The following is a 21,416-nucleotide window of genomic DNA, read 5'->3' on the forward strand; positions in this document are numbered from 1 at the left end:
TCGCGGCGAGGCGCGGCGGGCGGCGGGGGGGGAGGAGGCGGTTGCCGGCTCCGGGCGGGCGGGCGAGCGAGCGGGGCCGGGCGGCGGCGGCGGCGGCGCGGTTGCGCCATCTGTCAGGAGCCCCGGTGGGAGGGGAGCGCCCGAGCCGCGCTCGCCCGACGGAGCGCAGCGGAGGCGAGGCAGCAGCAGCGCGGAAAGCCCGTGCGAGCTCATCCCTGCCCAGTTTCTGCGGCTCCGCCGCCGCCTCCGCGCCGGGCCGGGGCTTCGGCGCAGCGCGTCTGCCCGCCGGGAGGAGAGGCCAGCGGCGCCCGGAGAGGCGCCCCTCGCTGCGGGCGGGCGGGCAGGCGGGGGCAGGCGGCGGAGGAGCGGAGCGAGGAGGAGGAGGAGGAAGAGGAGGATGTGAGTGCGGCGGCGCCGCCCCGGCCCCGCGCTGCGCTGAGCCGAGCCGAACCGAGCCGAGCTGCCTCAGGTAACGGAGGGGCCGGAGCCCGCCGCGCCGCCGCCCGGGGGGAGCGGGGACGGGAAAGGGACGAGGGTGGTGGTGGTGGTGGTGGATGGATGCTGCGGCGCGTCTGTTTCCTTTGTGCGCCCGAGCGGTGATGGGGTGCGGGGGCTGCGGGGGGAGGGGAGGCGGCCGCGCTGCTGCGGGTATCCCCCACGCACCCCCCCACACTCCCCGCCGCATCTCTCCCGCCCTCTCCGCCGCCGGGAGCCGCCGGCCGCGGCCTGCGGTGCGGGGAGGGCCGGGGGCAGCACCGGTGAGCGGCTGTGCGGGCGCTGCGCCCCGGCGTGTCCAGGGGTCGCCCGTGTCCGTCCTTCCCCCCCCGCGGCAGTCGTCCGGGGAGAGGGGAGGGGGCGCAGCACAGGGCTGTGTCTGTTGCAGCCGAACTGCGAAAAAGGGGAAGGGGGGGCGGGGAGGGGGGCGATGATACATAAAAAGACCTTCTCTCCCTCTGCAATAAATGGTATAGGATTTGCACGTCTGTGACAAAGGCCTCTTTCAGGGGATAAAGAAGGGACGCACAAAATGCCCAAGGGTGGTAGGATGTGAAAAGAGGCTTGTTTCTTGTCTTCCCCCTAGAGCCTCTCTGTTCCTCCCCAGATGAGGCCGCTGATCTGGTGCCAGATCCTTTGCAGCCACATTTTAGATTAGCGAGAGATACCAAACGCCACACCATGGGTGCCAGCGTTTTGCTGCGTCTGCAGAGCTACGGTGTATGTGTCGCCCGACCTCCTTAATAACACTCGGTTTGGTCTCTGCTTCCTCGGGAACTCGCCTTATTTCTGCTCCGTGTGGATTTTGCATGTGCGTGAGCGCAAGGACAGGGCCAGAGAGGGAAGAGGGTCACTTTGTGAAAACAAGACCATGATATCCTGGATATTCAGTGGTGACGGGTAGGGCAGGGCTGAGTCGGTGCTGGAGAAGAAGGTTTAGGCTGAGTGGAAAGCAACCCTCTGCAGTTGGTCATCAATCATTCTGATATGCTGTGATTCTTAAAATGCTAAATAACAAGTGGGAACAGACCAGGCTTTTGAAATGCATGCACAGGACTGGGAACGCCTTTGAGACCTTGTCATTTTCCTCCTTGTGTACAACCCCCTTAACTCCCACATCCTTCCTTCCACCATCCCTGCAGCTGTAACACTTTCCAGTATCTCCTCCCCTCACACCCATTTTTTTTTTTTTCCCTTAATATCTTTTTAACTATCGTTCTGTGACCAAAGCTTAGAACAATTGCAGGTGAAGATCTGTTTGTTTATGTGCGGGTGGAGGAAGTGTTTTCGTTAGGGTTGACTCGTCTGATCTCCTATGAGAAGGAACAGTAAGCTAAAGGGACACTGTCAAGTTGAAATCTGGAGAATGTGCATGATGAATGGAGAGCTGTGTCCAATATTACACCCACCGTTGAGCTCCCTGCTGGAGATCTGTGGTTTTTATAAGCCTGTCTTCTGACTGTGTGGGTTTGTCATGCAGTGAAGGAGTAAAAACACACTTCAAACAAAGTTCTGTTAAGTGAACAAAGGAGGCCAGAAGAAAAATACCAGAGTGGGAAGGGAAGGCAACGTCTCCAACTTCTCAGTTACATCCATTGCAGCCACCGCTTGACCTGGTGGGAAACTGGAGGGGAGTGAAGTTCATTTTCACAATTGAACATTTACTTAGTAGCACTAAAGTGGAAAGATTGTTACCTTCCCCCAGTGATACAGTGTTCCAGCACCTTGATGTATATGCTCAGAAAGCTGGTAACACTTGGTGAAAGTCAGTAGATCAGTGCCTTTTCACAATTTTTAAGAACAATTTTGAGAAGGGAATCTCTTGGGGGGAAAAAAAAAATGGTTCCACTACTCAGCCTCTTTTTACCTTACAAAGCTGTGATTTTGATGAAAAAGAGAAAGGAAGATTGCGTAATTAATGTCTTCAAAATTTGTATTTCATTAGCAGTAGGCTGCAGATTTCTCTTGGTTTGTTGAAATGTTCAGGCACTTCTCAGAGGGTGTCTGTAAGCCTGCTTCTTTTCCACCTCTGACAAATTACTGCCTCATCTGCATGGCTTATCTTTGGCAAAAATAAGAATTTCCAATATGAGGCTGTCTAATGATAGGCCACTGACTGTGGTGTTTTATGGTTTATGCTTCAGGCATGTTGTTTCTGAAATTCTGTGTTGCTTGCTGGTAGAAGATATAGTGGTGTGAAATACCAGTTAAGTATAAAACCCTGAACAGGCTTCTCTAGAAATTGTTTTGATGTTGAATAAATACATGTCTTAAGTGAAGGATAAACAACTTTGGCGTATGGCATGGCAGTTGATTTAAGGCAAAAGTGATGAAAGTAGTACAGAGGAATTGCATATTAATCATTTTAAGTACCCTTAAAAGTTAAGGCCCATTGACAAATTTATATTTTGTTTGAGTAAGTAAGCATTGCTGAGGAAGTAGATATTTATGAGATACTGTACTAGATTTCACAATAACTTTATGTGAAATGCCTGAATAGTGTAATCCGAAATGCATGGGTGGAGTCTGACATGGAGAGGACCTCTGTGGTCATTGGCTCTATGGCTTAGCTGAATTAAACCAAATATACTAATCTGGACATGGTATGGTCTGCACTGGATTTACTGTGTAATACAATTGTGGCTGCATGAGTGAAAACTGTTCGGTGCCTTTGTGATGATTTAACACTGTAATATGATACATCTACAATACCATATATTCAGTTGTGTTAAAGAAGGCTGAGAGCTGCTGGCCACCTTATGGCCAGTTACTTTTATTTAACCAATGTCTTCACTTTGCTGTTGTGCTGCGTTATAGCGCTTTTACTTCAGGGAGAGATAGAGCTGCACGCATGTGTTTTCCCTTCCTCCTTCACTCTAGGGAGCACGTTAATATTTGATTCAAACTTGTTCTGTAAAGTTCTGCTTAATTCAGTTTGGGCACTACTTTGAATGTATAATAATGGTGTTTGTTTGTGTCATGGACAGTGCTTTGTAATTTGCTTTATGGGCAGGTCTGCTGCTGGCAGCATGTATTGTCAAAGTGACCTTCCCTTGAGAGGGAGAAAACCAATAACTCCTGTCCCTTTCCCACCCCTACAGCTCCCACAGAAGTGACTTCACAAGTGATTTTGACCCATTACTCCAAAAACAGGACTTGAACCGAAAAATCTATTTCACCCGAGCAGTTTCATTGAAAACTAGCAATTAAGGACTCCTTTGGTGACAAAAGGCCTACAGATCTGTATCGTGCAAGTCAGCAATTCACTTAGGGTGAAACCCACAAAAGGGTTAGTGTGCTTCAGTGTGGAGCACCCTGAGGCCTCTCTACCAGGGCGGTTGCAACCCCTGTGGATCTCGCACCCCCTGAGCGAGGGATGTAGCTGCTTGCTGCGCTGTGCTGAACACTTTGGGCCCCTCCAGCTGCCAGTGTGCCGGGGCAAATGCTGGCTGGGCCACCCAATACCAAGTGCCTCAGAAAGAGGTGAAACTCCAGTGATGCATCTGACTGCTGGGTGTCTCAGTTGGCACCACAGTGGCTTGCTCTTACAGTTTAAAAACCCCAAGCTGCACTTCATAAGATAGCAATAATTAAAACAAACAAAAACCCCAACAAAAAACACTTGTATTTTATATTTCAATAGGTGACAAATGCGCAGGTGTAGAAGAATTGGGATTTTTAGCATTTGCATCCCCTCACAGGTTTTTCCCCTTAGAGCCTGACTTCCTTTTGGACTGAGAAATGACAGGTCCAAGTGAAAGGTTTGTTTCAGTATGTCCAAGAAGCATATGACACTCCTTAAGGAGCACTTGGGCCTCGTTAGCGCTGTGCTGTAGGCAGTCTTGCTTCTTAACTTGTTGAAGCGCTGGTTTGGTTTCAGGCAGTTAAGCTGCCTCTCAGTTTGAGAGTGGTCAAGTTCAGCCTGTCTGCAGGAGGTGTCCTTCAGCCCTGAAACTAGAAACAGGCTTGACCTTATGGAAATTTGCAACCGAGGAGAAGCACCCCATTGTTCTCCTTACCACTGGCCCCAGGAAAACAATGACATTTTGTAAAGGATTTTCAGAACTTTCCTTCATTTGGAATGGGAACAAAACTGAACAATATCAGTACTTTTACCAGGGGAAGTGAAAAATAAAATGACTTCAAGTCAATCAAAACGTGTCTCCTCATCTTGCTTCTGACTGTTTTGAATGGTAACTTGCTATTAAAGCAAGGATTTCAACTCAAAATATTGGCACCTGTTTGGAACAAAATAGAACCTTTGACATCTTGGCTTTTTACTGAAGTATAAAATCAGCAACAGTTTTACAGAGTTTTTAGTTATGGGTAGAACTACATTTTGTTGCAGAAAATTACTGTCGTTTTTTCCCTGACTAGCTCTACACTTTGTATACCATGAATTTGAATGAACAGTTTTCATCTGAAAGAGCAATCAAAAAGCTAGCCTGGCAATATTAACTGATTTGAATTAGATGGCCTGAATGAAATCTTTTTTTTCAACAGGGGAGAGGGCAGTGAATGAATTTTAAACTTAATGTCTTTCCCAAAATGCAGCTCCTTTTTTTGTATTAAAGGATCCCAATTTGAATGGACCTACTGATGTTGTTTGTGACAAAGTAATATGGGGAGAGATTACCCCATGTTTTCCAGCTTGGCTTCTCCTGATTCAGGGAAGACTTGCACCTCTGAAAATTGCTTGTTCCACACTATAATTTTCTAGAGTATCTGTGAGTAATAAGTCCTACTTGATTAAGCCAGTAACCTAAATTCTTAGAGCAAGTTAGTTGATATTCTTCAGGTTGAGGTATGGTTTAATGTGATGAACTATACAAGGCAGCTGCAATGTGAAAATATTTTGATGAGAACAAGGAAGGCCGCCCTTCTACACTAACTTATTTTATTTTATTTTGGTGGCCTTTTTGGGACGCAGCAATGACTGGATGCCTTTTCCAGCCTAGGGACATTCTTTGTCCCATTCTGCTTTAGGTATCTGTGGCTACAACCAGAAAGAAGGGATGTTGAAAAGAGGCTGTCTAGTGATGTGCTTGGTGTTTTGAAGTACAAAGCAGCCCAGCCAGAACTCCTCAAAAGGGCCAGTGCTGCTTATAACGGTATCATATCCTGTGCTGTGAGAGCAGTTACTGAGCTGTCCCCAAAATGCACGGCCTGGCAGTCGGCGGCACTATCGGTAGCCAGCCCTGAACGAAGGCTTCACCTCGCATAGTACACTTTGCTTCACAGCTCTTGGGGTGTCCTGGGGAGGAGCTTCCTCTCATCCTCGATGCTGCCTTACAACAGCTCTGGGAGCTCTAAAAGACAGATAAATATCTAAAGCCTTGGTTGTGTAGGGGCTGTAACGATTTATTTTAACCTGAGATTGAGACCTCACATTTCAGGCAAAATGTACCATCAGCACTGAAGCTTCCAGAAACACTTTAAAAATGTTGTTTTATTCACCAAAGCTATGTCACTCACTGTGGTGAATTTGGAAAATGTTTTGAAGCTGAAAGTGATGGTAATGGCACCAGCACAACATACAAAGAAGCAGAGAAGTACCTGGGGTGGAGGGACATTGAACAGCCCAAGCGAAGTGCTGGCTGAAGCAGGCAGAGGAAGCTGCTCTTGTGTGTGTGAGTGAGGACATTTGCTTTAATAGGAAAAAAAAAAAAAAAAAAGTGTTTGGCACCACTTAAACTTGCAAATAACTCTTGTTTTAGTGATTTTTGGAGGAGGAAGGAGGAAACCTCAAGGGATTGGCTTGACTTCGATGAAATACCTTCTCTGTTTGAAATTGTCCTTTTCCTCTTGGCTCCAGTTTTCCCATGTTAACGGATTTGACCAAAATAGTTCTCGAGCCTTTTTGGTGTAGTCCAGGATGAAAATATTATTGGCAGATAATTTTTATCTTGTCAGACTTCAGTTTGCTGTATGAAGCTATACAGAGAAGTTAAACAGGATATGAAAATGAAGATTAATATTAAATACCCACCCAGTTGTTTTTTTTTTAAGAAAAACTTCAGTTCCGTGAGAGTTCTCTAATGACCGTATGTGGTGGTTCCTAATATCCTTTTCCTTTACAATTTCTGTTATTTTACATGAACGATTTTCGATTTATTTTTTTTTTTAAACAAATAAACTTTAACATTCATTTGAAGGCTTTTTATTGTATTAATAAAGACCTTCCAACCCCCCTTGTTTTAGAACAACCTGTGTGTGAAAGAGCACTTTGTGTAACATTGATCTTTGACTTGCAGCTGTACCACTTACAAAAGAAGCAGCTCTGAAGGTTTTCCTGGCATAACCTTGGAATATCATGCAGTTCCTATCTTGGCTTCTGATATCAGTGAACAGATAATTGCTGATATTTTTTTATTATTATTTTTTTACAAATATGTTGTTTTTTTTCCTTTTGTACCTGACCTTTAAACTGCAGAATTGCCCTGGGGATTATAATGGAAGTTAAAGTTCTTGCCCAAAATAATTGGGAAGACTTGTTGCTCGTTAGTTCAGAAGTTCTTCGAGCCAGAATCTGTGACAGTATGCTGCATCACAGCATCGTGCTGGGAGACGAAAGTGCTGGGCACCTAGCTGGAGCTGTGATTAGCAGCGACGTTGGTGAATGACCTCTTGTCAGTTCTGGGCCGTCAGTGAGGCTGGACTTTTTACCCTCTTTTTAGCCTGTATAAACTTCACGGCTATGTTAATGAGGGCTGTAGCTATCTCTGTATCAATCAACATCCTGCGACTCTGGGGGCTATGTTAACTGTCCAAAAAAAAAAAAAAAACCCAAAACAAACAAACAAACAAACACCAAAAAAAACCCCAAAACACAGCAGAAGCTTGTCTGTTACTTTCTGACTTCTGGACTTTTATTGCTTCTCCACAAAAGTACTTCTCTTTGTTCTGGGACAACTCAATCCCATACCTGGTCATTTCTTAGGACTTAGCATAAGACTAGCTGATACCCCTGTTTGGAAGATGGTGATGGTTGTGTCCTTCAGCCAGCTGCTTTTACCCCAGCAGGAGGAGAACAGGTGTAAGAGAAAGCAGCTCTCAGACCATTTAAAGAAAGAATATTTGTTTGTTCCTGGGACTGTGTTTTTCTTTGTGGGCAGTCTCTTACTAGGAAGCAATGATATATTTTTCCGGGGGGGGGAAAGCAAGCATCTCTGAGACTCGTAACGAAAACCTCTATTGTCTGACTAGTCAATAAGATTGTTTCTTGTCTTAGACTATATGTAAATGCCTAGTGTTTATTTTTAGTGGAGAGGTTAACAGTGGTGTTTTTTTTTTTATAGTGAGGTTAATGACCTCTTGCGTGTTTTTAGCCATGTCTGTGGACAGGTCCTCTTGCACACTTTCATTGTGTGCTAATAATGTTTGAAAATGGGCAGACCTGAATAATAAGATGTCAGAGGGGGAACCCGCATCCAGTAAGATTTTTCTCTGAAGGTGAACAAAAATCCCAGTTCTGTTGCCTGTCTGTCTTCCTGGGAAGTAAATGAAAACTCCTGAATTTCCTTCTGGAATTTGAATATGAAGTAACCAATAGATGATGGCATTTCTCGTTGTTATCACTTTGGGCAGCATTTGAATTAGTGATTTCAGCAAAAGACATTCTAGGTCCCATTTCCAAATTCATTGATTGTGTTTTGCTGGCTTCAGTCTTCAGGAAGGAATAAAACTATTTCAGCATTATCCTTTGAATAGCATAATATCTGATGTCATTCATAATTTTCATTTAAAGCCTTTAGCCGAATACACAGGCTATTTGTTTCAAATACTAAGTTCTCTGGGTGTCTTTGAATGGTCAGCAATCTTATATTTGTAAGACCTCATACTTTGGACTGGTGAGGAGGAATAGCAACTGGATTTTTATTTTATTTTTATTTTTAAATATTTTATATTTTATTCAGAAAAACTGAGGCAAACTGCCTTAAAAAGAAAAAAATAAAGGTGAACACATGTTTAATGTGATCTATTTTATTAGCTGTAATCACCGTTGAAAGACTTTGCAAGCCCGTCAGCCTATAATTCATGCAAGGTCAGTGTACAGGAGCTGGCAAGCTGAAGAGCCAGATTCAACTCTCAGTGTAATAGGCTGTATGCTCTCAAAAAAAAACATGCATAGTGTTGGCTTTGATTTCTTTTGACCACATCTCTAGGAGTTTCCCTTTTGTAGGAAAAGGAATGAGCCCAAAAGTTTGGCTGAGAAGAGAGCCGCTAAACGATGTGATCTTGTGAAGGAAACATGTCTTATATCTGAACGTCAAAATTTTCCCTGCATGCATTGGGGAAGGTAGAGGAGGACTACCTTTCTTGCTTAGGGCAGCATTACTGACATGCTTAAAAACTGCAGAACTCCTTGCCCTAATGTTCAAGTTGGGCTGCCAAAAAGGAATAAATAGGGCTGCGGACAAAGTGCACAGGAAAGACTGTGTCCCTCTGCCTTCTCCTCAGTCATCACAAGCAGAACGGGGAGAGCGTTGGGTTGCACTACTTGATGACTTGTCGTTCAGAACAATTTGCTGCCATTCCTGTTAAAGATTAAAAAACTTCTTTCTTTTATAGGCTTTTTTAAAATTGTGGGCTTCCTCTGGCATCAGTATGTTTCAGTGACTTCTTCAAGGGCGAGGTGATCTTGTCTCTGCTCTTGCTGAGTTTTCAGCAAGACTTAATTTGAACTGTTGTAAAGTTACATTGTCTGGGTTTGGTTTTTTTTGTTTCCTCCCCATGCAAAAGAGTTAGTTCTGCTTTATGAAGCTGACTGTATAATTGTAGGTGTTAAATAAGTCAGCCAAATTTTTCTTTTGTGGTCAACTCTTGCACGATTTACAACGTACATTTGTGTCTTAGAAAAGATAGCTGTCAATCTTTCAGAGCTAATGTGGCACAGCAGGACTGTTCTAAGACCTGAATGTGGACAGTGGGTCAAAAAAGCATTGCTCTGGTTTTACTTCCTTGGCTAGAGCAGGGCTCAGACTCGGGATACCTCTGCACAGCACTATGCAGAGGCGGATAGAAGAGCTCGCGTGTGAGAGTCAGGGTAGCCCCAGCAGCCCAGGAGGAGAAGCATCTTGCTGATGTGCCTGCACAGCTTTCAGGACCACCATGATGTGTTCATAGTTGTGAGTGTATCTGTGCAGCCCTATGTGGTACTGGGGAGGCTGTACTTTACTTTTTGACACAAAATAGAAGAGACATGAGAGCGATGACCCGAAAGAGTGGATTAACTAGTTGAATGTTCATTATGGCAGCACCAAAGACTACTCAAACCAGCTTTTTAAAAAATTGCTACTAAACTTAAAATAAATCCTCTATTTACTTTTTTTTTTTTTTTTTTTTTTTTTTTTTTTTTTACATTATCTGCTGCGCTAAAGAAGAGCGATTATGTTCCTCAGGAGCTCCATCTGTGACAGCTAGCCACAAGCTTTAAAATGTCATGGTGCTGCAATTGTATACAGCATTTATTTTCAATCTTCTTTATAAAAAGAAGGATGCAATTGCCATTCAAATTATGTCACCATGAAAGTGGGAAAGTATTTCTTGATGAGTGAGATCTTTTCAAAGTAAGTTTAGATCACTTGCTTGTATTTAATTTTGAAGTGTTAATACATCTCTGTGGATTTTTTTAGTGCCACTGGACCATTGTTAACACTCTCTTCCGAAAGTGAAATATCACAGTTCTTACAACAATACAGGTATGAACAGCCCTGCAAGGGAAATAAGGTCTGTGTTTGTCAATAAGGTAGTCACTCCAAACTACAATATTAAGAATTTCTTCCGTAATCAGCAATAAGTCACCACTGTGAGGTATAATTTCTGAGAAAATATCTTGAAAATGGCAGTCAGACCGCATCACGTAGATTTGCTTTATGATTGTTGGTATGGGAACTTGCTAAACCTGTGTATATTGTGACAAGTATGTAGCTTTGGACTCTTTTATGTCATGCTTTACACCTAAGGGGAGGGGAAATGCTAGTTTTGTTGAAGGAATGATCACCTACAATTTGAGGGTGGGGTGGTGATGTGCCTTTTTTTTTTTTTTTCTTTCCCCAATCACATTGTAACAATTTAGTTTCTGTAACTGAGTTCTCTCTAGAGCTAACAGACTTCTCTTCTAAAAGTTCTTCCATTAAACTACTTTTTAATAGTCCTTCTAAATTCTCTGATATGAGCTCTTCTTCCTTTTAAAATTTAAACACATTGGAATCTAGGTTTGAAGGGACCTCTGGAAATTATCTCCCTGCACAGAACAGGGATAACTTCAAAGCCGGGACCTCATCCAGTCAGGTTTTGAGTATCTCCCAGGACAGACTGAACAAACCCAGCTCTCTCAATCTCTCCTTCGTATGTCAAGTGCTGCAGCATCTTGGTGGCCATCCACTGGACTCACTCCAGTGTGCCAATCTTTCTTTTCCCAGGACTCCCAAAACCAGACCAAGTACTCCAGATGTGGTCTCACAAATTCTGCAGAGAGAAGAATAATTACTTCCCTCCACCTGCTGCCTAATTAAATTGCTTATTTGGTGCCAGACCTTCAGCTGCTGTCAGTTGTCTTTGCTTCCCTCAAGCTGGAGTGGTGAAAACTCTCCCTTGCAGGACAGTACTTGTGGGCTTCTCTGTCACCTCAAAAAGAGCTGGAACAGAGATGGCCCTTTGCTTCAATTCTGTGAAGCAGATGACCAACCAGTGTTTACATACACAAAACTGTGAAGGTTTCCATTTCCCTGTAGTGGATTTTTGCACCAGACTTCTGCACTGCATACAACAATATAACCTAAAGCAGTAAGATTGTATCACAGCGGTTATTTTGGTAAAACAGTGGGGAAAATACATAGTAAACAACACATGCAAAGAGATACATTGTGTGTGTTCTGTTTGTTTTCCTGGCAGTACTTTAGCTATTAGCTAAGTTACCTACTTCAAAGTGAATGTTTGGTAGCAAATATGAGGATTGAAATAACAGGTGTAGCACCCGGATGAGCCTCACAAGAGCTGTGGGACAATAACTGTGCTTAAGATTTTATACTCGGAAGGTGCTGCTTCTCCACTATGTTTCTGAGACTCTGTCATTGCGAGTGTCTGGGGTGTTGAGTGGATACTGACTGCTGCTTGGCTGACTGGTGGCGAGGGAGGCTGAGCAGTTGCTGTGCCTTGAGGACCTCCCAGGTATCTTGGTAACAACCAAAGAAGAAAGAAGCCTTAAAAGTCCTGTGGCTGTAAAAGGAAATGTTGGTGAAGAGGTTTGAGCTGGAAAGGTGGACAAAGGAGAGGAGCTGTCAGGCTATTTTTCTTTTATTTTTCCTTCAGTAATTGTCCACACTAGGGAATCATAGAATCATAAAATCATAGAATGGTTTAGGTTGGAAAGAACCTTGAAGATCATCGAGTTCCAATGCCCCTGCTATAGGCAGGGACACCTCCCACTAGACCAGGTTGCCCAAAACCATGTCCAGCCTGGCCTTGAACACCTCCAGGGATGGGGCCTCAACAACCTCTCTGGGCAACCTGTTCCAGTGCCTTACCACCCTCAAAGTGAAAAACTTCTTCCTAATGTTCAATCTGAACCTGCCCTCTTCCAGTTTAAAGCCATTCCCCCTCATCCTATCACTACAAGCCCTAGTAAAAAGTCCTTCCCCAGCTCTCTTGTAGGCCCCCTTTAGGTCCTGGAAGGCTGCAATAAGATCTTCCCGGAGCCTTCTCTTCTCCAGGAACTTCTTCAAAGTTTAGCTTCCTACTCTGCCTGTTGCCCCCACTGTTTTCCTCCTGTGTTTTTTTTCTTTGAGTATTTGTTCTACCTCTGAAGCACTGGCTGTGGATGCCAGAGGCTCTTTTAGAGGTCCCGCTTTCCCCTGTTTTGTTCCCATAACCCTGTTTACAGCAATCCTGCCTTTGTGCTTGCTTACCTCAGTCTTCTCTGTTGCTCACCTTCCTTGACTTGCCCACTAATCCTCTCACGTCCGGACACAAATGAGCTGTTTATCCTTGAGCTAACGGGTGTTCACAATGCTCTGATCACAATGCTGCAGAACTGCTTATATTCACGGTGATTAAAAAATAAAAAGGTGGATTATTTTTTGCCCTGCCCTGGAGAATTAGTTGTATATTTTCACTCTGTACAGTTGTTGGAGTGAAACTCCATAGGCTGAGTTGAGTGGGGCTCAGAGTTGAGTAAGAAGCCCCTCCTGGTGTGGCAATGAACCTTGGGTTGCACAGCTCATTCAGGTTCCCCAGGCATCGATGTGCAGCAGAAGGACTGTGTGTGAGAACTATACCAAAGTGGAGATTTACTACTAAACTAGTCTCTGTATTATGTGAAGAAATGTGGAGTTTTGCCTGTTGATAGCAATAAATGCATCCCTGGGACCCCGCGGGGACACAACCCTTCCCCAGGTACCATTGGCAGTGCTGGAGATCAGCTTTTGCTGTGGCCACCCAGGTGAGGTTGACCATCCCAGGAGGGTGCATGCTCCTTCCAGAACAGAAAAGCTGCATTTATTTGCTTTTATTTTAGTCAGAAACTAGGGCCACTTGGTGCCATATAAGAGCTCTCATGGGGGAGACAGTGAGAGTTTAACACGTTTTGAATTTTTGTTCTGATTTTGACTTAATTCATGTGAAAAGCTCACCAGCTTTCTGGTGTTTGGTGGCAGCTTGAGTAAAACAGTTTCAGTGGGAAGATGAGGGGGATGTGTATCAGCTCAGAGTTAATATTTGTTTAAACAGGTTATGCAAGATAGCTTAGGTTATTGTTAGCAAACTAGAGAAGTCACAAAAGGTGTCCTTCCCCAAATAAAGTGTGAACTATATTATTTTGGTAGAAACTCTGGGAGGTGAGGCAACAGCATTGAATGCAGGAGATCAATACCTGCTCCAAACGAAGCCAACACCTTCAGTCTGCTGCATCCTGTCCCTGACTGCTCATTTGAGTAAAATCTGGGTGGTGGCGGGACTGGAAGCAAGTGTTACCAACCCCAAATGTTTAAATAGTGCAGTGGGTTTGGAGAAGAGGAAGGTGATGTTGGAGTTTGGAGCTGGAGATACTACATGGGTTCATTGGGCCACTGAGGTCCTAGGCTGGTGGGAGCTGCTGCTGAATATCTCAAACGCTGCTGTCTTTTTCTTATGTGATAAATGTGTTTGTGCTTGTTAACACCTTCTAATTAAATGTAAGATATCCAAATCATGTTGGAGATAAGTTGCACCAGTGTGACTCAGGTATTTTTAATATACATATTTTGATTGCCTTGTCTGGAAGACTAGTTGGTAGAGTTGGTTGTGGCTAATATATGCTGTTTTGAAATTGCTGGTACATAGGCGGGTGTAGTAGAGGCTGATCCTAAAAACGTTCTTCATTTTCATCTTCTGTTAATGTTGGCAGATGTTCCCAAGCAATACACTGACTTGTTTGTATATCATTTTTAATCTCTTTGGGGAAAAAAAAAAAAAATTAAAGAAGAAAGGCCTCTGTAAAAGGAGTGGTACGAGCTGGGGCATTGCTCATTATGAGGCACTTGAGGCCTTCCCAGTGTGCTGTTTAGGAGGAATAAGTAATTTAAAACTACTTTCTCTCTGTTTTGCAATAGTTACAGCCTTAGCAGTGCTGCCCAAACAGAGAAGCCCGCCAACTCCCCGCCCCCTACGCCAGCCAAATATCAGACCTTCCTGAAGATGCAGATGCCTTCCAGGATAGATGACCTTGGGCTGGTCAAGCACACCTGCTGCTGTGTGCAATATGTATATGAACCAAAAATGTCAAAAAAGGTCCTTTAATGTTACAGATGTGAGTCGTATTTTTTTCCATCATCTTGTGACTTTATTCTCTGACAAGCTTGTGGTGGCTTACTGCTTGAAAAGCAGCTCCTTAGGTTTTGGCCCTAAGTACATCATGTACTGACTGCTGTTTTAAGGTGGCTCCTTATTCCCTATGGTTCGTTGTTGAAGGAATTTCCAAGTGTCAATCTTGTCAAGAATTACTTTTTAGCAACTTAAACCCAATTATCACATTTGCTAACAAGGCAAAGCAAGGCATACAATGTATACAAACAAACAAAAAAAAGGGGCGGAGGGTATGGAGGGTCTCAATCTCTAAACCTCACTTTTGCAAATTGTCTTTGCTGGTGCACTTAAAATCTGAGTATGTGCCACATGCTTGGACCAGAGGTATAGTGCATGCCATTGTATATGTAGATAACTGGTTTTGAACAGTTCTTTCTTTGGATTTTGGGTTGGTTTTGTGGGGGATGGGAGAACATCTTAAAGAAGGAAGCTGATCCCTTCTTGACTCAAGAGGAGAGAGACAGAACCGGATGATTATTTTTACTAGTTAACAGTGGCTGAGTCCTGAAAAACAGCATAAGCCTTCATGGCAGTAGTTCTTGATTAAATTTTTTTTAGTATTTTATATTATTATTATTATTATTATTGCTGTGATCATTTTATTTCTCTCTACCTGAAGTTCAGCAAGAAACTGCTAACCCAGTTTTGGTATTCCTATGAGAGCTCATTTATGATCAGTTGCCAGAATTCCACAAATTAATTTTAAGTTCCTTGTTGGCACCTGTGAGTTACGTTTCTTTGCTTGAGTTTTTTAATACCATTTCATTTTAGCCCCATGTACAATTTTGCTTTCTTTAGGAATAATATTTATCAAACTAAGCCTAATAATATGAAGTAGAATGAATTCTACAGGTCTACATAATGACTACTTGAAGATTTGTGCTGCTTTTATGGCTTCCTGAAACTGCACCTGCAGTCTCCTGTCCCTCTTGGTGTAGTGTGAGAGACCACACAACACAGTTGACTGTATACCAGAAAATTTAAAAAGCGTTTAAAAGTATAGCGTGGGGGCTTCTTTAATACAAAAAAGAAATAAACGTTAAAAGTGTGGATTTTTTTATATTCTGGATTTCCTGTGGGCATAAGCCCTAAGCAGTTAGTTCACTTGTCCTCTCAAACTTGGAGCCTTTTGATCTCTTGCAGTAAATTTGAAAATGGCTGTGAAAGATATTCATGACCAGTTTTTTCAGAAGAGGCAGGTATGCAGAGGAGACACTATGCTTTTAACCCTCCTGTAAGGACAGTCAGACTCCGTGCTTAGAGGTCCCAGACAACTGAGTGCTGCCAAACTGAGTCAGCATGCAAATTTTGCTCGACTAGCTGTAGCTCTTCTCTCATCTCTTTTGGACGTCAGAAGACATGGAAGAAAAGGGCAGATGAAAGGGAAGACTCTAGGATCTAAGTGACTAGGAAATAAGATGGGGAACAGGAGGATGCATTGGTAGAAAACAAAGCTTCATTGACCCAGTGATTACAACTTGATTTCTAAATTCGGTGACCCTTATTTCTAGGAAGTTCAAAACTGCAGCCTCTCAACACCTGAAGAAACAAATATTATTTTTTTTTAAATGAAAAATCTTTGTCAGTAGGCTTATTTATCAGGCTGTTATAGAACAGAAGTAACCAAGCCACTTGAACTGGCAATGCTCAATAGAGGATTTAAAAATCTGATAGCCAATTTGCCTTCTAGGCATACCTAGCACTCTCCCAGACTGACTCTGCCAGCCAGTTGTGGCATTTTTGTGAGATGAGTTGACTGCATTTGCATTTGAGTAATGTTCCTCCTGAAGTCTGTGGGGAAAATGGTTGACTTGTGTGTAACCAGAAATAATGCCTTACTATATTTAAATTCACATGGGTAATATGACTAATTTTCAGTCTCTTCTTCCTAGGAGTAGGCAATTTCTAACATCTTAAAAGTGAAGTTTCATTTGTATCTCCTTCATTCTCCATTCCAGGAACTGTCTGGCTGGTCCCTTTAAGGTCTTGCCAGTCTGATTTCAGTAAAAATTATGGAGACTACTTGGTGTAAGAGAAATTTGGGGCTGAAGAGAGAATAAAGGGGAGCAGACAAAACTTTTCATTCTCTTTCTAGGCTGAGGTTTCTATCTCTGCATTTTAACCTAGCAGTTTTGACTTAGGGTCAGCCCTTTCCTCTGAGAGTATCAGGCTCCAGCCCTTCATATTTGTTCTGCATTTCCAACAGCAGCAAAGATGCCAGTGAACACGCTGTTTTTTTCTGCACTTTTTCTGCTTTTACTTGACTTCTTCAGGATAAATGCATCCTCTAGCGAAAAGGAAGGAAGGAGGAGTCAAGGGAGAGGAAGAAACCCGTTGCTGCAATTTTATTTGGGTGAGAAACTTGGTGTTTTGTGGGAGCTCCTGTTACAAATTGGATGATTTGTCAGTTTTGTTTAACCAACTCTTACCCCTTTTATGTTTTGTAGGTAAGTATCTTGTGTTAGTTCTCACTGAGTAAGAGTAAGGCTGGACAAACTGTGCCGCCTTGGCTTCATTTGGTATTTTCTTTTGTTAAACGGATACAGTGAAAGGGATTTATCCACCCATGCAAGGGCTCTAATGGTTATAGCCAAGATTTGACAGTGCTTTATTTTTTTTTTTTTTCTTAATGTGTTACTGGTCTGGGGCCTACCTTTCTGCTGGAGGCTGTTGCCCTCACAGGCACGACAAAGTGGCACTTTTCTTTACAGAGCTCTGAGGACCTTTATGGTCACACTGAGGCATGGTTTGCGTTGGTTTTACCCTCCTCTTAAGTACAGGAGCCTGCAAGAGAGTGGAAGGGATGTGTCTGCCCATGGCAGGCTGCTGACCCCCTGCTGCCAGCTTGCTCAGACTGGAGTGTTGGCCCTGCTCTTGGTCAACAGGGTAAAGAGGGATGGGGGTGTCTATCTGTCCACACCGCTCTCACTAGAGTACCTGGGCTGACATTTTAGTGCAAAGGCATCCTGACAGCTGTAGGCTGACTGAGCTGGAGGAACTTATGGTGTGGACATCTACCTTCACCACAGAGGTGATGGCACCCTAAACTCCAGTAGGTTTAGCTGTGGCTACTCACATCCAGCACAACCCCCTTCTTTTCTTCCCAGTCATCTTCACCTAAACTGCTATGCAGAAGTGTCTAGAAGGAACAAATCCTCTATATAGTCTTTTTTTTTTTAATAATCTTCCCTGTGTTATATATTTGTGTGGGCTGCTAATACACGTCCAGAACAGATCGTTTCACAGCTACTTCAGAGAGTTAGGAGCTGGCAGTTGCAATAGCTCTGCTGCTTTTTGAGAGAGACTTGCTTCACTCCTCATAAAGGAGTCTGAAGTGTCTGGAGAAGTGTCGCTCCCAAAGTATTGCCAATACTTCTGTACTAGTAACCTACTGCTTCTGTAAGGGAAATTGCTTTTCCTAAGTATTGGTATGGTAAAGAATAGTCTTTTATTGCCAGCTCAGTTATAAACACGTGCCCAGAGCTTTCTGGCTGCTGTTAGAGCGTGTACATGTTCAGTAACGGGAGCTAAGTGGGAGGAGTGCCTGCCCATAATCTCTACCAAGTATCTCACTTGGCTTTTTGCAGTGTCTGTGTACAGTACTGCCATAACATGTATGTATTTAAATCTGCGTTGACTCAGGCTAAGTCTTAAACCACAAAGCACACAAGCATGTTGAAATAAGGGCGGGCGGGTGCAAGGTGAGGTTTCATGAATCTTGCTTTTCTGAGAACAGCTTTGGAGAGTGGCACAAAGTTGTGCATTGTAGAAACTTAGGATGGGGAGGGATGACACAGTGAACACAGGTCATTATTGACCCCTGATAGCCTAACCCAATTCTCTTTCTTGACGTGTCTCTTCTACACTTCAATCATTGGAGAGCTTCTACTCTCCAACTGACATCGCTGTTCGTACACAGTATCTCTATTATCTTCAGCATATGTGGAGAAACAGAAGACTGAAAAGGCATAGGTCCTGAAAGGCAGTCTTTTACTCATGCCTGCATTACATAGGCTAGTAAAATAGAATGTCACTTTGTGCAAAATTTTTCTCTCTGTAAAAAGTCTTCTCCATTTTTCAAGGCTGCTCTTGTACTCCCTTCCCATTCTCTCCCTTTTTTAATCAACTTGACCAGTTTCTCTAGTCTCTCTGCATAGGTCACGGCAGGGAGACTTTCAAGCAGGTTGAGGAAGAAGTCACAGATTTCAGTCTGGTTTGTCTGATCAGGAGGTAATTGAACCTTGGGTTCTTCCCTTCCACTGGTAGCAATAACCCCTGAAATCTGTTGATAAATGAAGTGTTGTGTACCCATATCTTCCTCCTCGATCCTGGTTAGTGCAGAGATAGAAGCAGCACGAAGTTTCCAGTTTCTCCCTGAGCTTAAAAAGGAGAGACTGTGCACCAGCCTGCTGATTAATCACAGGCACTCATGTGATGAAAATTTCTCAGGGGATGGGAAAGGTTAGTTTGCTTTTAACAATCTTAAAATAGCCTCATTTCAAAGAATGCCTCCATGATTTATTTTTTTTTTTCTTGAGTCAAGGATGTGTAAGCACTTGCAGCATTACTGTGTGTGCATTACAGTTTGGGTTTTAGTTGCATGATGTGATCCTGGGTTTTTCAGCTGAGAAAATCTTTGCTTCCTTCAGCGCACCCAGGAGCAGACTGAGACTGTAACAGGAGAGACTGGCTCCTGCTGAATCACAGCTTCATCTGTCACAGGAGCTGGGAGATGCCACGTGAAAGAGGTGAGGAAGTTTGTAGGAAGGAAAAGGCAAGGATCTGCTAGGCATCTGGGAAAGAAAATCTACTTAAGCACACACCGTTATAAAAGTGACTTATTTTGCTGCACAGCCATGCTAATAGACTGTGGGATGACTGGAGAAGTGTCGAGTACGTGCAACTGCAAAGGAAGTCAATGGACTCATTGCTGTGAGCATACTGAATAGTCAGGCCCTGGTTGTCTCAAACTGGGCACCTAAATAAAGAACACTTTTGAATTTATCTTCTCTTTGTCATAAAGTGCCAATAATAGTCCTGGTGTATTAGGATGCTGTAAAAAATGCATGCTTTGTGAGGAAAAACTCAGGCGCTGAGAAGCGCAGGGACCCATGAGTGAACTGGTTGTGTTTTTGGAGCGGGCTTGGAAGCGTATTCTGTGAAATGACATTGAATGTCAAAAAGAAAAAAAAAAGTATTAAATGACAGCATTGAATGAGCACCAACCATTTTAGGCGCTGAAGGAGACTGTGCTCTTAGGGAAAATCTTTTAGTGTGATCAAGTAATTAAGAACTGCATCACAGTGAAGTCACAGGCGGGTTGGGGGAGGGCAGGCAAACACAAACAGCACAACCAGTAACAGCTCTGGAAAGTCTAGTGTTGGTGTGCACAATTTCGCAACCTTAATGTTTTTGTCATGCCAACACGTGCGATCAATCTTTGAACACGAATCTGTAGTGAGAAGGGGGGGAGCGAAAGCTGAGCAGTGACGCTTTACACCGCTCAGGTATGAAGCAGCACGGTCAGGAACCGGAGCGGTCTGGCTGCTCACTGGTGTTGCAAGTCAGCACATGTGAACCACCGCTAATTCGCCGTTGCCTGCAGTGGTTGTGGCAAAGATGACAAACCAGCCTTTGTGCGAGCGAGAAACCAGAAAGGCACAATGCGGAATGGAAATTTGGTGCTGTTGGGGCTGTAGGCGTTCGCAGGCTGCTCCTCTCTCTGTTCCTGCGGGTGGGACGGTGTCGTATGGTGGCGGGGGGAGGTTGGTCTGAGCCCCAGGTGAGCTCTCTGAGGCACCCGAGCGGGTTAGAGGCATTGCCGTTTACTCTGCAAGGAAGTCTGGCACCCTGCAGCATCTTACAACTCAGACTTCTATTTTTCTGACTCTCTTGGCTCATACTGTGTGGTTTTGGGTGACCAAAGTGGCTTTTTTTTTTTTTTTTTTTGAAGCACTACTAGTTAGGAGTCTGGTCTGTACCGCGCTAAGAGCTCTTCAGTTAAACAATGTGAAGCAGCTCTTTAATGGATATATATTAAACCTTACTGTCCTTTACAGGTAACACAAACCAGAGTCAGAACATAAACAAGTGATCCTGTGTCTGTCAGCACTGTTACTCTGTTTTATTTTAAACCTAATTATACTTGAAAGGTGTAGAGGAAATTGAGAACTCGATTTTTGGCACTTATCAGCACAATCTTAATTAACCATCACCACCCCTTTTTCATGCGTTTCTGTGAAGAGCTCCAGTCCTATGATCTCACTTCCCTCATCTCATTTGAGAGTTACTACTCTCAAGTTAATTTCTCCTAACTTTATAACCTAGGCTATCTTCTGTTTGAAAATAAGTGGATAAAACTCTTCTCAAAACTGTTTGGAGCCCCCCCTGCATGTCAAAGCACAAACTCAACGGGTCATCATCATCCTTTTCTGGCTCTCAGCAGGAGACTTCAGGGACATATCTAAAACTCTGGAGTGCTTGCAACGGGGGTGATAGGACACTATGAAATACACTTGTGCTGGTAAGCAAGATCATAGGATGCACAGACGGCATGCAAGGAAGAAACTATACATGGCTTTTCCTTGCTAAATGAGGTGTTTGTAGATGAAGCCTTTGTTATATGTGAACTTAAAATTTTTCATTGTTTGTACGCACAAGGAAATATAAGGCATAAAGGCAGTGACTGAACAGCTGGCAATGTGGCAGTCAGAAAAATTTTATAAATATGAATAAAAAGGAAATGTTTGTTTTTTTTTTTTAAACAATTCTCTTTTTCAGTGTTATAACAACTTTTTAAATTAAACATGACAGGCTTGATAAATTATTAGATAGAGTTCTGAAAAGTTTTTTTTTTTCTTTTTTCTTTTTTTTTTTTTTTGTTATTACCACCTTGGTTTTTAGAAGCAAGGGGGAGACGATTGTTAGAGGAGGTTAGGGGACAAGAGATCTTGTTTGTCCATTGACCTTTGTGTGATGTAAAAATATTTCTAAAGCCACAAAATAGCATTTGATTCCTATAATCCTTGGTGTGCTTGTATAAGATGCTTATGGATTATAACAAAATGAAAAGATCCTGA

At 43.4% G+C, this 21,416-nt stretch overlaps 1 protein-coding gene across 1 annotated transcript in view; it reads left to right on the forward strand.

The window, feature by feature from the left end:
- The first annotated feature begins 449 nt into the window (after positions 1 to 449).
- FYN (FYN proto-oncogene, Src family tyrosine kinase) overlaps positions 450 to 21,416 on the forward strand; it is a 140,285-nt gene continuing 119,318 nt past the window's right edge. Inside the window, exon 1 of the mRNA XM_082480601.1 lies at positions 450 to 469. The gene's annotated coding sequence lies outside the window, so the exon portion shown is untranslated. The remainder of the gene's footprint in view (positions 470 to 21,416) is intronic.

Source organism: Vanellus vanellus, assembly GCF_965231255.1.
Source record: "Vanellus vanellus genome assembly, chromosome: 3".
Classification (NCBI taxonomy): Eukaryota; Metazoa; Chordata; class Aves; order Charadriiformes; family Charadriidae; genus Vanellus; species Vanellus vanellus.